This window comes from Hipposideros armiger, unplaced genomic scaffold, assembly GCF_001890085.2.
Source record: "Hipposideros armiger isolate ML-2016 unplaced genomic scaffold, ASM189008v1 scaffold_156, whole genome shotgun sequence".
NCBI lineage: Eukaryota > Metazoa > Chordata > Mammalia > Chiroptera > Hipposideridae > Hipposideros > Hipposideros armiger.
In genome coordinates, this window is record NW_017731506.1 from 2962752 (window position 1) to 2980158 (window position 17407).

Sequence of the window (17407 nt, forward strand, 5' to 3'; positions counted from 1 at the left end):
TTAATATTTGTAAGGTACTTAGAACAGTGTTTGGAACATACAACAGACTAAAGAATATTTGCAATTTCAAAAAGTCTTGGATTTAAGAAATGCCAAGAAGTCAGGAGGCCTAGTTATCAACAATAAAAAGAAATAGTCATCATATGAGCTAACTGTGTGGTAAAGCACTCTACAGAGCATTCACACATATTACCTTATTTAATCCTCCTGACCTCACATTTATCCTTCTGACCACACATTATTGATCCCATTTTATTAAGAAGAGGTCTTTCCATGATCGTGTGACCAGTGTCTATCACCTGTGAATAATAGTAGCATCGGAATTTTTTGCTTTTTTTTTAACTTTTATTAATCTTTGAATTCACTTTTAAATCAGTGGCTTATCCAGGTTCCACATTCTTACGTGACCCAATTTTTTCTCCTCATTACTTCTCCAAGGCACTGCAGGAAGCAGGCAGGATAAGGAACGAAAGATAAAATATAAATTCAAACATGCCAACTTTTAACATCTGACTTTGGTAGAGTCATGACCATACTGAACTGTTTGGGCATGTTTCTAAATTACTTTAAGCAACATAAATAGTTCCATCTTCCGCTCTGTCAGTCATCTTTCCACTCCAGCATAATTACAAGGTTTTCTCCTATGAATATCAGTTTTTTAAAATAATTTATGCAAGCATGTACAGCTCAATTCTGAGTTTAAATGAAAGTTTTGATAAATGCAAATAATTGATGCTAATTTACATATCCCCCAATGATTATCTTTGGTTTAGGGTAAATAGTCTGAGGTTCTCTGCTGCATCTTAAATAATCAGAGATGAGTGTGTCTACACGGAACTTTTTAGAAGGTCACTTCAGGACAGAGACAAATAGCCTAGGTAGAGCCTAAAAGACGTGTCAGCAAAGGCCCAGGCAATCCAAAGAACTTCATGTTGAGCAACTAAGCCAAAGGCCTCAGCAATTCCTTTTCATAAAAATGAGGTAGGAAGCTATTCTTTATTCATTTATAAATATTAATGAATCCTTAATATGTGTCAGGCACTGTACTAAGCAATACAGACTCTGTAGGAGGGAAATGAAGACCTGGGTGCTCCACAAGAGTGTATGGTACGGGCATTAGACTAGGATGGGGAGGCAGGAAGAGTGCCTGCACAAGTGAGGGTTGTGCTGGGCTCTGAAACAAGATTATGCAGAAAATGGAGGGAACAATATTCAAAGACCTTGTAGCAAAAAGGGTGGAAAGTAGCTGGAATAGATGGAGCAAGTGAAAGCATAATGATAGGTTAGGCTGGAGAGAGAGCAGGGATAAGAGTAGTCATGGCCCATCAAGTCTCACTAATGACTTTTTTCATTTTAAGAGCACTGGAGGTAGAAGGTTTGAATAAGAGCAGAGAGTAGGGGGTAAGCTAGGGTGACCTGATCAGTCTTGGAAAGTTTGTTGCAGCAACAGTGTAGCTAGACTAGATAAAAGGTTATTACAGTAAATAAGTGAGAGATGATTATATAATAGCTTGGAGTCGAATGGATGAAATGGAGGAGTAGGTTGTATATAAGAGGTAAAACGGACAGGACTGGGTGATGGATTGAATATGGACTTATTTGATAATGTATATCTGGCACTAAAAATAGTACCTGGTACATAACAGCACCTAAATATTTGTGGGATAAATGTTGAATGACTATATACAAGGATGAGGGAAATGAGATGTCAAGGATGATTCCTGAAATTCTAGGCCAGCGGTTCTCAACCTTCCTAATGCCACAACCCCTTAATACAGTTCCTCATGTTGTGGTGACCCCCAACCATAAAATTATTTTCGTTGCTACTCTAGAACTGTAATTTTGCTACTGTTATGAATCGTAATGTAAATATCTTTTTGTTTTCCGATGGTCTTAGGCGACCCCTGTGAAAGGGTCATTTGACCCCCAAAGGAGTTGCGACCCACAGGTTGAGAACTGCTGTCTAGGCGGTATATCTTAGATGGTATGCAATGCAGAGATAGAACACCCACGAAGAAGGCGAAATTTTGATAAGAGTTCATGAGTTTAGTTTTAATGTCACTGATTCTGAGATGTCTATAACTCATCTAAGACAGAGGTCAAGAAAGCAAGATGAGTGGATAACCTGGAGCCAAGAGGAGATGTCTTATCTAAAGATAAAAATTTGTGAGTCACTTATTTATAGGAAGTGATCGAAAACTTAAGTATAAATGCTATTGCCTAGGGAGAAACTAGAGAATGAGAAGATGGGCAGATCCACAGCCCAGCTTAGAGGAGCTCTGTAACCACAGAAAAACTGTGTGGAGAAGGAACCTGAAAGAGAAGCACACACAGAGAGAGGTGGAGGTGCAAATAAGAAAGATTTGTATCATGGAAAGCAAGCTAAGAGTCTGCTTCAAGAAGGCAATGACCAAGAGTGCTGAATGCAATTCAAAAATCACTTATGATAAAACAAGGAAAAACAATCCTTTGGAGTTAGCAATATAAAAAAATTTAGTTTAGAAAAACCGCTGTTTCTGTGATAGGAACAGAAGCCAGCTTAAATTGCGCAATTGGGTCAGTGTTAAGTGGAAAAGAAAAATAGTATGGAGGCTGGATGGGAATGAGGTAGAGGTCAAATGAGTAGGCTACAGACAAAAGAGAAGCATTCAACAAACAGGAAGAAGCTGCCCATGCAACAGAAAGAAGAGATAATCAAATGTGAAAGTTTCCTGAGAAAGTCAACTCTGAATAATGTTAGTGTTAAAAATGCTCTCAGCAGGAACTGTTAGATTTGAAATATCAAAATTTGGTGGTAAACAGAATGACCAAGAAAGTGCCTAGAAAATGGCCCAAAGCAAACTATCCTGAAAAAAAACTTGCATCAGATATTTCTTAATATCTAAAGAGAAATTTCCTTTGAAGTTGTCTAAATTGTTCATTAAGGGGAAAAAAATACCTTCAATTTACAGACTTTTTCCATATGGTTTTCATATGGGTGGAGAGTATAAAAGAGTGAAATAAATACCAAAAATTACCTCCATGGATAATAGGTCCAACATTCCATATATAGCAGGAAATCAAGTGATTTGGAGTTGAAGGAAGGGTACAGGGTCTTTGAAAAAATTTCTTTGATCCAGTACTCTTTGCTCCACACCCTCATCCATCCTGCCTCCTATTAAAATATATTTTTAAAAATACACTGTAGTTGTAATTACTAAAGCAATTGCTATACATGTGACTGCTTTTTGTGAGAACAGTAGATGACACAAAAATAGATATGCTCGTCAGATACCATTACTTCCTGCCTTTTTTCTTTCGATAGATTGGATGGGTGGGTGGTTGGATGGATGGATGGAAGAATAGATGGATCCATGGATAGAGTTTCTACATTTTGTACTAGAAGTTGTTATCTCTTTATTTGCAATTAGCAAATAGTAACGGGCATTGTACAAAAGTAATCCAACTTTCCGAGGTGCCTAAATCCATAGGAGTCACCTGCCCCACTCCATGTAGGAAGCCCATGTGCCAGAATCTTTCCCATTGGGGCAGTCACTGGCATATCATTCACATGGATTGACTAACACGTGGTTGAGTGCTCTGATTTTTTTTTGGTTGCTCCGGCTGTACCAATCTGTTGATGGTAAAATTAGGGTTTAATTTTAGGGATCAGGAGAAACGTTCTCAAACCTGCTGCAGAAGTCTTCTGTTACAGTCTGGTTTCACAAAAAATCCTACACTGGGGGGTTGGTTGGACATGTGGACTCAAGGTGCATTTGCCTTTGTAATTATCCACTATGTGTTTGTCTTTATCAGGGCCTCCTGAAGAGAAGTGGCTTTGTCAAGGCAGGATTTGGTCATTGCTGAATTCCTTGGGCTAATACTAATGAGTTTCAGTTTGTCACATAAAAAGCAAGCATTTGCTAAGATTTTAAATTAGAGTTTTAAATATTTTAATGATAAAAGGGAAGTGAAATATGCCCAAGTTCCAGAAATTGAGCGCCAGCAGAAAAAAGGTCCTAAAATTATTGTCTCCTTCAATGAATTAGTTCAAAGGAAAGAAACTGAAACCTAAAAGTTCCTCAATCATAAAAAATGTAACTGCTATATAATATACCCTAAAACTTACTGCTCTATATCCTGCCCTTTGAACTAATGGCAAGAAAATCAAGGGTAACAGGTCTGGGGGTGATTCTGAAGTCATTTTCTGGTAATTTAAAGTAATTAGGGTTTTCTTTTTTTACGATGGTTGCTATAAAGAAGAATATATAGCTTTGCTATTCTTTGTGACAGTTCTTTGAATTACACCTCCAGAATAAGAAGTATGAGGCGTGGCTGTTAATTTATAGCAATACATCCATTCCACCATCATGGGCTGGCATTACAAAGAGCAAAGGGAAAAAATAGCCTCTGGGTAAAATGAGAAGTGCCTGTGAGTGTTCTTACCCAGTTCAGCCTCATTTCTAACCAAGTCCAAATCCACACAGATTCTCAACTGGCCTTCTGAAGCCAAACTCCAATCCGCATCTTGGAGCCAAATGGCAACTCATCTGGAATCCTGAGTGCTAAGTGAAATGCTTAAAACATGCAAGAATCTTAATTAGTAAAGGATCAGGGGGGAAAATAAATGAGTATCCTATTAATAATTAGGGAAAATCGAAGCATGATGACAAATGCTCTGGCTGCCTGTCTCCGAGACGTTTGCTGGGGGTAAAGCTTGTCAGTCGCAGCCTCCTTAGCACAAATTGCATTTCATCTCAGGAAGAGCTCTTCAGAGCAGAAGAGTATAAAGATGTTTTCAGTATCTCCTCTTTCCTTCAGTGCCCCTGCTGTGTGGGCCCCACCATAATTAGACGGGGGCTTTTAGTGGGATGCTTTGAGTGTTCAATTAGGTCTCTTTTCTTCCTAGCAGTCCTGTTTTAATATGACTGAACACAAAGCCAATTATGTTTTAGAAGGATGCTATTGAGTTGCATTGACAGCCTTCCTACATGTTTGACAACTATGATCATGAGACACTGCCCTTAATTCAGATGTAGTGAAGGGAAAAAAACAAAAAACAAAAAAATACAATGGTCTAAATTTCTGTTTGAATCCAAGTAAAATCATGTCTCTTCCTCTCTAAATAGAGTTATAGACCAAAGGGTTGCTATTCAAAGTATGCTCTGAAGGACAACAGCAGCATCAAATGCAAGCTCTTTTAAAATGCAGAATCTGGGGCCCCACCTCAGAGCCACTGAACCAGACCATGTAATTTAACAACATGCTGGGTGATTTGTATGCACATTAAACCTTGAAAAACATTGATTGAGAGCCATCAAAATGTCTGGTAAACACACAATGTTCAGGAAAAAACTTTCTGGTTAAGAAGGAAAATAAGAAAAAAAATGGCATCCTGGTTTTGTCTCTTCACAAAAATGGTGAATATAAAGTATAGAGTTTTAGCAATAAGCAAAAATACAAGTCAGAATATAACTGAGTTGTTAGATATCAATGAGGCCCACCTGGACTTCCAATTCTCTCTTTCTGAGCACATAGAACGGTTGCAGTCCCCTGTCTCCTTAAACTTGGCAAGTGACTTGCTTTGGCCAGTGAACCATGAGTGGAAAAGGATGCATGCTGCTTCCACGCAAAAGCATTTAGGAACTAACACACCATTTTCCTTTCTCTTCCATTGCAAAAGTGTTCAGGGAAGCACGTGTTAATGTGGAGGTGCTATGAGATAAAGGAATAAAAGAAAGAAACAGAAGGGGGGAAATGATGTCATGTTTTTTGTCTTCTTGCAAAAATAGTGAACCTAAAGTAGAGCGTTTTAACAATATTCCCAAAAATGAGCCAGAACATACATAACTCCAGCAACACATGGAGGACAGCTGTCCCCAGAGAGACGCCTTGACCCACAGATTTTATGTGAGTAAAAAATTAGCCTCTGGGATATTGTGGTTTTATTATTGTAGCATAACTTCATTTCTCCTGACTGATACAACTAGCAATGAAATAAAGAACTGAGGTAGAGAAAAGTAATCATGACCATGGGGCAATGGAGAGCTAACGAACTTAGAGGTCCAGCCAGCCTCCCCTCAGAGACACCCATGTCACCCTAATATCCAGTGTAACTGGAAATGTCCTGTGGCCTTCACATTTGGGACTGCACAGCTGCATAATTCTATATAAAATCTTCAGTTACAGCTTGTAGAAGTAGCACAATAGTCTTTTGGTTTAGAGGAAAATAGAGAGACTCTAACATAATTCTTAACCTCCTCTTTTTCTAAAAATACCCAAATATACCGCTTTGTACTCACTGCCAGCTTTATCCATCTTTTTCTAAGGCACTTAAAAACATCTACAGGTTTTTATATATAGCAAGGTTGTCACTGGAGATGACTTCTTTCCTACAGGACATGAATATTCCTGGATAGCCAAAGTAGAACTATACCGGTTTCATTGATGACTCTTTATCTACCACTCACTGACTTTCAGCAGAGACAGAAGTGGACTACGGCTTATCTTCATTTTTCAAAGCACTACATGACATTGTACCTTGGCTGATGATACTGAAATGTCTCTGCTAATGTCACTGGGACTTCTCTGGGGTCAGAGAATCTAATCAGATTTAGAGAATCCCTGGTGTCAAGCACATGGACACCACTCAGGTACCCTTGTCAAAGTTCTAACATTATGTGGGAAGAATTTTAAAATGCTGAACAAAATGCTATATTTGCATTCACTTCTAATTACTTGTAACTGGAGTATGGACATCATACTCCAATTAAGACACCTATGCAGTAATAGAAAAGGAGCCCTCAAATACCTGCTCCATCAGTCAATGCAATTTGATGGAGAAATACTGGTATATGTAAGAGAAATACTGATATAAGCAAATAGTTACTGAACAAAACCCTGTCATGAACATGAGTAGATTTGAACATAAAAGGTATCATGCCCATCTGTGAAGAAATGTAATGGAAACTTTGAAGCAAAGGACATCATTATTTGATCCAAATCTGTTCAAATTTTCCCTGATCAATGGAACAGAAAAATATTAAACACAAATCAAGGAAATTTGTTAGGTCTGATAATGATACTGCCATTATATTGGTAAAGAAAAGGCTTTGTCTTTTAAAGATATGCTGTAACATGTCAAAATGAAATAGTTATGGAATCTAGGCTTTGCTTCATCATAATCTGGGTAGAGGTCAGGGTGCACTGAGTTATCTATTACAGATAAAACAAGATTGGCCAATTATAATCATTGCTGAGTCTGGGTGATAGTTATATCAGATTCATTATACCATGCTCTCTATTTCTGTGAATGTCTGAATGTTTCCATAATAAATAGTAAAAACAAACAGACAAACAAACAAAAAACAGAAAAAATCCCCCACAGATTAAACAAACCAGTAAAGCCTATCAATTAACAGCTTTCCATGCCATCCCTGTGACTTGCAAAGCACAGTGGGCCAACAAGCGTTAAGCATGCACAGGCCAATCCAACCTCATTATGCCTGCCCAGCATACAGGGTAGTTTCTGACTAATCAACTACACCAATTTACATTTGATAGTTAGGCATATCTGGATAGTTGGACATTTCAAAGGAATTCCCATTGATGGGGGAGGGGGGAGGAAAAGTGTTTCTAATGGCATTTAAAGCTTGTTGTTCTGAGGTGCCTTATCCCACACACTCTTCTCTTGTGTCCCAGTCATAAGACTGACTTTCAATTTGGGAATGTCTTTTATTTATTTTAATTCTAAATGAGCCATCTTTTCCTTCTTTAAATTTAATTGGCATATATATTACAAGTCTAATTTTCTAAACTTTCTCACACTTATCTGAATTTCCTTGGGCTTCCAAAGTAAATTAGATATACTTCAATTTTCATCTTAACCATGCTTCTCTTTGAAAAATAAAATTCCATGGCTCTGTGGGAGATTTTTGTCCTTTCTCACAGAAATTTATACAATATCTAATGGGGTTAAACATTATAAACTTGCAATAAGCAGAAAATTCCAAAATAGTTTACAGACTAAGATTTGACTGATTTTTGATCTCAGAAGTCTACAGCAAGGGATAACTGCAAGATAATGTTTTGCCCTCTAGTAACCATGTGTTCTAAAAAGACAGAATGGAAAAAGGATTTGGACATAGAAATCACTAACCATAGAAAGATTAAGTTAAGACAAGTAAGTCATTGGTAGGAATTGCTTAACAAGAACCAACCAAACTGGTGTCTTCCATCAGGGAAAACCTATAGTTAAGTACCTTTTAAAATAATTAACTGGTTTATATATAAAGGGTCATCAAAGAAGGAATTTTCTAATATACCAAGGAAACCTGTAACATTTTCTATCACCTAAAGATCATCTGCTAGAAGTGTAAATTGGTACAACTGCTTCAGAAAATTCTTTGGCAACATCTGCTAAAGCTGAAAACATGGATATCTTATTACCAATTAATTCTACTCCTAAGTATATACTCAACAGAAATGAATACATTTATTTACCAAAACACATGTTCATAGTAGCACTTTTGGAATAGTCCTAAGCTGGAAAATACCCAAATGGCCATGATCAGTATAACATGTAAATAAATTGTGATATATTCACACAGCCACAAGAACAGAACCCTCTGGTATAAGTCATTAATCTCATTGTTATCAATCTCACTGTTTTCAATAAATAATGCTGTCAAGCTGATACAAACCTCCCCAAATGCTGACCCATGATTACAAAGCAATACCCTTAATGTTTCATGCCTTTACCATGGAGTCAATGTTGTTGAGGTACATTTCTTAATCCATTAGGACAAAAGGCTAATTCTAGGTCTCCTGGAATTAACTCACAGAGAACACCCAGATCGCCAATTTTATTTATTTATTTTTATTTATTTATTTTAAAGATTTTTATTGGGGAATTGGAGGAGGGGAACAGCATTGGGGAAGGGGAACAGACAAGTTGCTGTCTTTTTGTTCTTCAGTCTAGTTGTGGAGGACGTCACTTCACTGGCCCATGTTGGTATTATCATTGCACTCTTCTAGGGTGAGGTACTCACTCGCCAGCCATTGGACGGCAGTCACGGCGGCTGCTGGCTGCTCACGCTGGCTTCTGGCCACTCACAGTAGCTCATGGCAGCCCACTGCAGCAGGGGCTGCAGCCTACGCCGTTGACTCACGGCAGTCCAGCTCCAGGTCGAGCTGTTGTTCACCATCTTAGCTGTAGAGGGTGCAGCATCACTGGCCTTCATATGTGGGATCCAAACCAGGGCCCTTCTGCTCAGAGCTGGTGTCCCAAGCCAACTCCTAACCAACACGCACTCAGCCGACCCCAAGATCGCCAATTTTAAATCTATTTCATATTGCCTCCTAAAACGAATACCACTGGAGAGAATTTTAGGGCTACCACATCATTTTCAATTAATCCCTGGTAACTTACAAGTCTCTAAACCATAAATATAATAGCAATATCTTAAATCACTGACAACCCAGAAAATTTTAGCACTGTTTGTTTCCAAATGATCAAGCAGAAAATATCCTGAAGCAATGAGATATGCGGTTAGATAAAGAAATGAGGAAAGTTCTGGACATGGAGGGAGGCAACTATCCATTATATGTACTGAAGAGAGTGACCCTAACCCACAGATGTACAGTATACACTCCAGAGGCGTGCAGGAAGAAAGGACTATGCATGGAATCTCTCTCTACTCCTGTGTTTTGTTTAGCTCTCTATAAGCTTGATCTACTTATCCATTCTTTACCCAAAATAAACTTTCCCAGTACCACCTATTCTGGTAAGCATATGTACATGCAATATATATACACATACACACACAAACACATACTTTCTTAATTACATGCATATTTTAAGCACATGTGTCTTATGGCAGTCCCCTCCAATATTTGCCATTCAGACCACTCAAAACTATGCCATTCTTCTGATGGACTAATTTAACTTGTCCACAAGAAATTTGGAGAAATTTCTAATTTTCTAAACTACTTGCATAGGTATTAGAAAGACATGCAAAAATATATGGTTCCTTTTTGCTTATTAACACGACACTTATTTTGTCATTTTGTTTTTATGAAATATGGCTTTAGTATTTTTAGGATTATTAAAGTAATATGTGTTAATTAGTAAACACACACAGAGTACAAAAAACTTTAAAAGTCATTCTAGTTTAAGTGGTCCAAATCCATTCATTGAAATTTGTTTTCTCTCAAAGCCTCACCAAAACCAGAGTAAAGGGATTTTTAAAGACATAAACCCATAAGAAGAGGGCAAAGAAATGAGGACAGTAATAAAACACTGGATGCTGCAAAGGAGATGGGTGTGTAGTAACTGATTCAGTGATGAAAGAAAGCTAAATCCTCTGCTAATACAGGAGAAAATTGTGAAACGACCTTATTTATACCACAGAATCCTTGCAAGTTCAAGAGTTGGCAACATTTGATACCTCTGGAACTGAGGAAGAATTGGGAAGGTGGGGGGGGGGAGTGATAATTAAAAGGACTGTGGGAAAACTAAGCAGTAGATCAGTAACTAGATCCTCTATTTCATGTTTCCAGGCAACTTCCCTTCCCTCATCCCAGCAGGATTTTGTGGATTTAATCTCTGAGAATCTGACTGGAGGGATGCCATGCACAGTTCAGAGTATAAGTAACCTATCTTTAATTTTAAGTGGTGTATATTTATTCCCAGTTCTAAAAGCAAAAACTGCAACTTCATTTCTAGAATTCGAGCAACCAGCTTTTTATCCTGTAAAGATTTTTATCTCTTCTCTAGAGAATCTGTCCAGCCCAAAGAGAAACACCCAGAGATATTGTCATAAGAAATTGCCCTCACAAACAGCCCATCCAAGTCACCCTACAATAAAACATATCAATAAACCCCGTACATGGTGGGTGGGACAGCTTAATCATTAGCAGATAGCCAAGGAAGACCAGACATATGAGAAGAAACTCTAACCTGGAAGGCAGAATCCAAACTTACATAAAGAATGACCAAGGAAACAGACACTACAACAGGAGAAGAAAATCTCAACTAATCATTTTTATTAGCATTTTCAAAGAGATGAAAGAAGATATTGCAATACAAACTGAAATTGCTTATTTTAAAAGAACATGTAGAATACAAAAAAAGCTCATGAAAATTAAAAGACATGATGGCAGAAATGAAAAACCTACTAGAAGCATTAATAGGTCAAGAAGAAACTTTTCCACAAAGTAGAACAAAAAACCAAGAGAGGAAGAATAGCTATGAAAAGAGAATAAGAGAATTAGTAGGAATAGTTCTCAGATGCATCATCCAAATAATAGGTTTAAAAAAAAAAAAGCCAGAACAAAAAAAGTCAAGGGGAAGAAATTACTAATAAAATCTTTCAACATGAATTACCAGATTGAAAAGGTCCACTGAGTGCCCAGCACAGAGGATCAAAAATACTTAGACCAAAGCATAACTTGGTTTTTCAGAATATAGGTGACAAAGAGAAAATTCCACATGTTTCTAGAAGAGTGAAGGAGAATGGGGAAGAATGTATCCCATAGATAGTACTGTAAGGAATCAGGTGGCTTTGGACTTCTCAGTAGAAACCCTAAAGGCAAGAAGACACTGAAAAACTGCCTCAAAACGCTGAAGGACAATAATGATTTCCAAAATAGTATTCTATACCCAGCTAAATTATCAATCAAGTATGGCGATCAAAGACATTTTTAGAATTGAAATGTCATTTTAAAATGTATATCCCTCCCACACTTTCTCAAAAAATCTACTGAGTGACGTGTGCTAACAAAACAAGAAAAAGGAAACAAACAAAAGAACATTGGTATCAGGAAACAGGGGACTCAAACCAGGAGAGAGGCAAAAAGGCAAGAGGAATCCTCAAGACAGGAAAGAGAGATCCCAGGGTGACAGCCTGTGTACATGGATCTATGCAACCAGTTCAGGCTGGAGTAGTGTCACTCAAGAGACAGATGTTTAAGGGTTCTAATCATAGAATTCTATTTTCCTGATGACAGAATGCTTGGGTAACGCTGACACAGATTATCTGTATGTCTTTTTTGTCTTGATTATGTACTGATGAAGCTCCCGCTCCCTTCTAAATGCCCTGTACCCTGAACCAGGCAAGTTCACTCATTTCATCCCCATAGAACTATTCTGTCTTTGGATAAACCTGAGACTTAAACGGTAATCAATGATGACCTTAAAAGAGTAAAACAGAAAGTTGTCTACTCCCTCTGATGGCATTTCTATTCAGTATTCAATACTAGGCCTGCTAGATACCTTGATTAGTTATGTGAGCCCTAATGGCTCAGGACTCAGAGAACCTTGTATACTAACTTTTCTGAGAAAGAACTCTTGGAAACTATTATATAGAGATCCCTGAAGCCAATGAATCAGAGACCATTCATTTTATCTTCTCTTGGGAGTCTTCACCTAAAGGTAATACATTTGTGTGCAGTACTCAATTTTTCCAGACCAAGCAATAAATTGTTTAGATAAAATACATAGAAAGTAAATCATCTTTCAAAGCAAGGAAAGAGTCAGGCAAAAGACAAATAGTGGTTACCTGGAAAAAAGGCAGGATGAGAGTAGATGGATTTAGAGAGGGACATATTGGTATCCTAGATGGGTAAAGTGTGTGTGTATGTGTGTGTGTGTGTGTGTGTGTGTGTATCCAAAATAATCTATACACATTTTTAAGAAATGAAAAAACTTATTAAAATTGTAATACTCAATATATAATGATAACAAAAGGTGAATACAAGTCATGTGTATACATTTTATTGTCAACCCAATTGTATATATTGCAGATGTCTATGTACATATGTATTATACCTTTATGTTTAAATTTCACAATAAAAACTTAAAACAAATGAAAATAATCCATTCGCATAGATACAATCCCTTTTATCACAACAGCGTTTCGATGTGTATTTGTTTTATGTGACATTTTTAATTGTTTTGGTTTTATTTTATATTCCAAGTAAAAATAATCCATCCCTTTTAATGCATTATATGAATGTTCCATAATTTATTCAACTATTCTCAGTAGGCAACTTTCCATCTTGAAGTTTTTCACCTCCTAAAATGGTAACAAGTATATCTGTCCCTTTCCCTCTGCTAAGAAATGCAGGAACAACCAAAAAGATAAGACTATAAAACAGAGAACTGGCTGGAAGGCAAGTACTCTGGAGATGGCTTATTCTATTCACCGAGAGAGATGACTTATCTTAGTATTAGATTTTTAAATTGTGATTTTATGTCCATACATTTCAGGATTCCACCAATTTTTTGGTTAAAAGTGTTGAGGTTGTAAAGCATAATAATAAATAATAATTAATCCTCTTGGAAGAAAATAAAAATCTATTATATTTACTTTATTTTTAATTTCTCAAACAATGAGAAATGTGTAAATAAAAATGTGTAAGATCGCCCTGTCACCATCACCACTACTATTACTTTATATTCCCACTACCACCCAACTCACACAGTAATTAGTGATAATAGTCTGATATATATCCTTCCACACAATTCTCTATGAAATCTTCTCTTTTAAAGAAGAGAAACTACTTGCAGTACACATTGCTCCACACAGCCTCTCTGGAGACTTCTCAGCATCAGAGATAATAAGAAAACTGATGTCAGCTGACACAACTGCAGAAACAAAGCGACTGTATAATAATCTTATTCTTACCAGCGCCCATGATTCTTTTCACTTTCCTTTATATATCCATCTACCCAAATCACCATGCAACTGTGCAGTTTTTTGTTAATAGGTCCACAGGGCCCAATTCCATTGACAGACCATTTGAATTCATTCAGGAAATATTTTACAGGCAACCCCTTTAAACCAACTCAGGCTACAGGATCCTGGGAAGCAAGCTTCTTCCCAGCCTATTCAGAATAGGTGGCGACTACCATCCACTCCCATGCCTCAGCTGGCTTCAAATCAAACGGTCTCTTCAGAAACCCAGATACCTCTAACTGACCATCAGGGCCTGATACAAAGCACAGCATTCACAGGAAGACATCAATCTGTACTTTTTGCCAAAGCAACACAATGTCCTTCTTGAGTGCCTGCTACACAGAGACAGAAAACACTTGAAGCCCAGAATCATGTCCATAACCCCAGTTCAAACCTCTTCCCACCCACGCCCACTCTTGTTCCCACCACCCTCCTCCTTTATCCCTTTCCTGTGGTTTAATACAAGGGGCTAATGGCTTACAAGAAGTGGAGAATCAAAAACAGACCTAAAAATCTTGCCAAATGACAAGAGAATTAAGTGGGATCTAAGATTCCCAAACATCAATCAGGATCACTCAACAGTGATCAGAATAAATTCACACATGTTTCTTCTCTTTATAGATCAACTAGAAAGAAAATACCACAAGCTGATTTGGGTGAGGTCCAGGCTTTTTAAGGTTACTTCCTAAATCCTAACTCATTCAATATTTGGAAACCTTGCATAGTGAGCAGAATTAGTCACAATGCATCGCTACTCTGGAATTTGGTGAACAAGAACTTAAATGTTTTCAACCAAGATCATAAATTTATATATATATATATATATATATATATATATATATATATATATTCCTAAAACAATGCAATTAACCATTTTAAAGAAATTCACCCATTCAAAAAATTGTGGAAGAAGGGTATATATCATTCTTTATTCATTTGCCATGGTTTTCACACTGTGCCATGTTGTTTTCTATTACTACCATAATCAGATTGTGTTTTTCTAGTATTTTATCATGATTCCTATGAATAGATTATTAATTATTTCTATTGCCTTAGATTTATTGAATGTCACCACAGTAATATTCCTCTGGTACCATGTGAAACATGAAGTTATTAACTAATAATCAAGTGAGAAAGAAGTTTAAATGTATTTCTTTTCTGTAGAAGTTTCTCTATTTCAGGGTGTTATTTCCATCAATCAATAGAAAACACAGCTTTTCCAGCGTGCAACAAAAGTGAGCAAACTATATTGTTTATTGGTGGCTAGCTATCCTTAAATTTGCTTTCAAATTTGAAATTTTAAGTTTCCATTTCATTTATTCAAGAAATTTTTTTGAAATAGGTCTTCTGTAGAAAAAACACAAGACAGCTCTCAGAACCATAATAATCCGATTTTCATTACATTCCAGTCCTCTGAAGGGAGATGAAAAAGCTTCTCTCTTCTATAACTATATGAGCTCTCTGAGAACAAGGATCATGTTTTAGTCACCACCAGTACCTAGCACAATTCTTGGCACATCATAAGCAGCTAATAATTGTGTGATAGATGAATAAAATTAAATAAATGAATTAACATTAAAGCTATCCCTAGAACCAACAATATAACCTTTATATATTCAAGTCAGAAATGAATAGGTTTTTGATAAGATGTGGTATCACAGTCAATGTAATATTGTATGAATCTCTATGAATTTATTCATTTATTTACTCATTCATTCCTTTGTTATAGAGTGTTTTCTCCATCTAGACTCCATAGCTGTCATCACCTTCTATAGTGCATAGAATAATTTATATACATAGGAAAATAATCTGTCTTTTCCTTTTGTGGTGACTGAAAGAGTAAATACAGAAAAGGCTAGTAACTCATCTCAATACCAAAAAGATGTAGTAAGGGGAAAGTAGCCTGTGCCTGCCAGAGTGTCTCAAAGTCTAGGAGGAACAGAGAGTTCCCAATGCATCTAGTGCAGCAGTTCTCAACCTGTGGGCCACGACCCCTTTGGGGTTCGAATGACCCTTTCACAGGGGTCGCCTAAGACCATCAGAAAACAAAAAGATATTTACATTACAATTCATAACAGTAGCAAAATTACAGTTATAGAGTAGCAACAAAAATAATTTTATGGTTCGGGGTTACCACAACATGAGGAACTGTATTAAGGGGTCACTGCATTAGGAAGGTTGAGAACCGCTGATAGTGGAAGAAACCCCTAGCGCCTCAAAGCCATTTGGGCTGATAATCACAATACAATATTTAGTCAGTCAGATTAGTGGTAAGACAGGCAAGTAAATGAGTGATATGACATTATGCACAGAGTACGTGGAAGGGAGTAGGAGTTCCTAGACCAGAAGTCTCGGAGTTTAGGATTAGGGAAGTCTTCCCAGAAATGTTAATAATGAGCTGGGCCCAGCAGCATAAGATCAAGGTGAAAGTCAGAGTTTGAGATGGAAGAGGACACATTAAAGGCTCAGACAAGCGACAGCCTGGCATATCCAGGCAACCATGAGTTCTTCCATAGACTGGACAAGGAGGGTGAAATGAATGATGCTACTGACCAGGACAAGACATGGATGGCCTTGTACACCACACCAATGAGCATAGACTATTCTGTAGGTGAAAATGGATCAATGAGGGCTTCTAAATTAGAGCATGTGATGACCAATTTGCATACAAGAACAAAAATTATGTGAAAAATGTATTAGCAAGGGACAGACTGTGAGCAGAAAATTGGTTTAGGGAGTTATTGTAGTTACATAGGCAATAAAGTCTGAGGACCTCACATATGTCCATTGCTAATATATAGTTAATCCTAAGAAAACTTATCTCCTTTTATTTGCAGCATTTTCCTCTTTTTCTTCTCTCCCTTGCTTAGGATGGTTCACTCAGGTATTTGACCAAGTATACTTACTGCACCATGGGACTCCCACTTTCTGGGATATTCACACCTAAAAATACTAGCTAGCCAGTAACTGGGATATATTGTATATGCACAGGATCCATTTTCAAATCTAATAAATCAGTCTCAACTTCAAAAAAGACACGCTCATAACTCTGATGTTCATTTTTCTTTTTTTACATTAGTCTCATCATCATCCATTCAAAACTTTATTTCAGGGCAGACACAATACATAATTAGAGAGCACCGTTCACTGTTTGATGTGAAAATACGAACTAGCAAATCTATTTAGCTCTTTCCAGCAATAGCAGATATTAGTGACTTTATAATTGCCCAAAATGACCACTCGAAATAATTCAATTTATACATTGTCAGAAAAATAACTGTTTAATCATGTACTTGATTACTGAACAAATCTAGATTCTAAATTATACCATAGTCTATGTAATAAGGTGATTGGCATACCATCACTATAGGTGTTGCTTGCTGATACAGGAAGATGTTCTACACATCAAATCAAATTTTTAAAAGCCAAAGATGAACATTTCAAGACACTCATTCAGTATATAAATTTCTCAGCATACACAAAACAATGTACTGTAATTATATTAAACAATCAGGAAGAATTATAACTACATAGACCCTACCACAGCCCAGTTTTTCAATCACTGTGATGATTGCCAGACAACCCTGAGTAACCTGTAGTAAAAACTAAGATTGAAAACTGGCTTCTGAAATGTTTGTTATGCCTTTTATTTAGGTAGTTATTTTCTTTTCATGATAATTAAAAAAAAA